General features: G+C 43.6%; 1 non-coding gene across 1 annotated transcript; it reads right to left on the bottom strand.

The window, feature by feature from the left end:
- Positions 1-572: 572 nt before the first annotated feature.
- Positions 573-703, bottom strand: LOC138803994 (small nucleolar RNA SNORA63). The gene has a single exon (XR_011365117.1). It is a non-coding gene; the product is annotated as a small nucleolar RNA SNORA63 (small nucleolar RNA).
- Between the last annotated feature and the right edge of the window lie 2,870 nt (positions 704-3,573).

Consider the following 3,573-nt stretch of genomic DNA (forward strand, 5'->3'; position numbering starts at 1 on the left):
TCTCATCCCAAGATATCTTGGGATGTGAAAATATTCCAAAATCCAGACAAATCAGAATACTCTGGTTCAAAGTATTTCACATAAGAGTCATCAGCTGGTACTGTGATTCATCTCAGGCTTCCATGCTAGAGCAGAAGCTTTATTTAAATTTAAAAAGTAATTATTGTAAAAAGATACATAACATTTACTATTTTAATCATTTTATCCCTTTTTTCCTTCCTCCCTCTCTTCTCCCCCCCCCCCCGCCCCTTTTGTCTGTTATGGGGCTTGAACTCAGAGCCTGGGCACTATCCCTGAGTTCTTTTGTTCAAGCTAGTGCTCTACCATTTTGAGCCACAACTCCACTTCTGGTTTTTAAGTGATTAATTGGAGAGGAAAGTCTCACAGGGACTTTTCTGCCTGGGCTGGCTTCAAACTGTAATCCTCAGATCTCAGCCTCCTGAGTAGCTAGGATTCCAGGCAGGAGCCACCTGTGCTTTCTTTCTTTCCTACTGGAAATTGAACTCGGGCTTTCTACCGCTTGGGCCATGCTTTAAGTCTTTTGCTTTTAGTTGTTTTTGTTTTTTTTCAACATCTATGAGACCAAGCATCCCTGGCTGCTACAGGGGATAGCAGACAGGTATAGTTAAGACATAACCATAATCTGAGCAGGGGGAACTACAACACAGCACATAGCAGCCATATTGTAGTCTAAATCCTGCTGTAGTTTATTTTTCAAATAGGATGTCTAGCTTTTGCCCAGATCCAGCAGCCTATGACGGCAATCTTTCTATCTCCACTTCCCAAGTAGCTAAGCTGAGATTACAGCTTTTTTTTTTTTTTTTGGTTGGTCATGGGGTTTGAACTCTGGGCCTGGGCGCTGTCCTTCAGCTCTTCAGCTCAAGGCTAGTGCTCTACCACTAGAACCACAGCGCCACTTCCAGTTTTCTGGTGGTTAATTAGAGATAAGAGTCTCACGGACTGTCCTGCCCCGGCTGGCTTTGAACGGTGATCCTCAGATCTCAGCCTCTGAGTAGCTAGGATTACAGGCGTGAGTCACCAGCACCCGGCTACATCCTTTTTTTTTTTTTTTTTTCTTTTTTGTGCTTTTCCTGGGCACTGTCCTTGAGCTTTTTGCTCAAGGTTAGTGCTCTACCACTTGAACCATAGCTCCACTTCCAGCTTTTGGGGGGAATTAATTGAAGATAAGAATCTCATAGGCATTCCTGCCTGGGCTGGCTTCATATTTTGATCCTCAGATCTCAGCCTCCTGAGTAACTAAGATTACAGGTGTGAAGCGATAGCTATATTAAGTACGCAGTTCAGTGCTGTTAAGTGTATTTGGGTTGTTAACGCTGCCCAGAACTTTCTTGTCATGCCCTTCTGAAGGTCTGTACTCACTGAACACCTCCTCCTCTTTCCCACGCCCCCTCAGGCCCTTCCAACCACCATTCTCTTCTGTGTCCATGGCTTTGCCATCTCTAGATACGTCATATATGCGGAATCACATAGTGTCTTTTTGTAACGGACTAACATCATTCAGCCCAAGATGCTCAGGGTACATCTGCATTTACCATGCTCCAGAGCTTCTATCCTTGGTAGGGCTATGCGGGATTCCACCTTTGGGTCACAGCCTCATCTGTCCACGGATACCTGAGCTTCCTTTCCTCCTGGCTACCAAGAACAATGTTTCTAGGATCAAGAATGTGCAAATGATCTCCTCAAAAGCCCAAAACATATATGGACATGTAGGGTTGCTACACCCTGTGGCAACCCTGTATTTACTTTTCTGACAGCCAGCCGCAGACTGTCTTATGCCAGCACAGCACCCTTCCACATTTCCACCAGCCATGCATGGGGTTCTAATTTCTCTGCATCTTCACTAATGCTTGATTCTTCCTGTTCTTTTGTTTTGTGGGCGGCCACCCTTTGTGACTAAAGGAGGGTATACAGAGGGCAGGAATCCAAAGGCGTAACTCCCCTGCACAACTAATGCAGTGTGTATCAAAACAAATGCTTTTGGGGGGCAGGAGAAGCAGGGCACAGAGGGATGAAGGGTGAGCAAGTGCAGTCATCATCTTCAATATATACTATGTAAAAAGTAAACTATGCAACTTGTGGGCAGGGATGGGAAGGAGGAAATGGGGGAAAGAGAAGGAAGGGTTGGCATTGCCCAAGAAGCATGGTACTCATTACCTGACTTACGGAATTGTAACCCTTGCACAACTCCTTAGTAATAATAAATAAAAATTTAATTGTACATGTAATTGAACAATGAAAAGTCAGTGAAGAAAATACCCAGAACCCGAAGACCAATGGAACAGAATAGAAGATCCAGAAATAAATCCACAGGCCTACAGCCAGCTGATATTCGACAAAGGAGCCAAAGACATACAATGGAAGAAACACAGCCTCTTCAACCGTTGGTGCTGGGAAAACTGGGCAGCCACATGCAGAAAACTAAAAGTGGACCCCAGCCTATCACCATGCACCAACATCAACTCAAAATGGATTAAAGACCTTAACATTAAACCTGAATCTCTGAAACTACTGCAGGACAGAGTAGGAGAGACACTTGAACTAATAGGCACAGGAAGGAACTTCCTGAACAGAGTCCCAGGGTCACAACAAATTGGAGAGAGACTCGACAAATGGGACTACCTTAAAATAAAAAGCTTCTGCACAGATAAAGCTATCGCAACCAAGCTAGAAAGACAACCAACTAATTGGGAAAAAATATTTACCAGCAATATATCAGACAAGGGGTTAACATCCTGTATATACAGGGAACTCAAGAAACTAATCCCTCCCAAACCCAACAAACCAATTACTAAATGGGCAAGGGAACTAAAGAGGGACTTCTCAAATGAAGAAATAAAAATGGCAAAGAAACACATGAGGAAATGTTCATCATCCCTGGTGGTGAAGGAAATGCAAATAAAGACAACCCTGAGATACCACCTTACCCCAGTCAGAATGTCCCACATCCACAAATCAGCCAACGACAAATGCTGGAGGGGATGTGGAGAACGAGGAACGCTATTACACTGCTGGTGGGAATGTACACTCATACAACCACTTTGGAAAGCAGTCTGGAGGGTCCTTAGAAAGCTAAAGATTGACCTCCCTTATGACCCAGTCATACCACTTCTAGGCATCTACCCTGAACAACAGGAACCAATATACAAGGACACGTGCACCTCCATGTTTATTGCAGCACTGTTCGCAATAGCTAGGATATGGAAACAACCTAGATGCCCCACCACAGATGAATGGATCCAAAAATTGTGGTATCTATACACAATGGAATATTATGCAGCCATTAGAAATGACAAAATAATGGCATTTGCAGGGAAATGGATGGAGCTAGAAGGAATCATGTTGAGCGAGGTAAGCCAAGAACGAAGAGACAAACAGTACATGGTCTCCCTGATAAGTGGATGATGAATCCAAAATGTTAGGTGATATGACAAAACTAACAGGACTTAAGAAACAAAGAACTCCCACTCATCTGGTTGAACCACTACTAAATATCCCCATGCTGCTGATCACATATATGGTATATAACATATGAGCACCGTTATATATTACAGA

The sequence above is a fragment of the Dipodomys merriami genome, unplaced genomic scaffold (genome assembly GCF_024711535.1).
Source record: "Dipodomys merriami isolate MVZ:Mamm:240054 unplaced genomic scaffold, mDipMer1.0.p SCAF_35, whole genome shotgun sequence".
Taxonomy (NCBI): Eukaryota; Metazoa; Chordata; class Mammalia; order Rodentia; family Heteromyidae; genus Dipodomys; species Dipodomys merriami.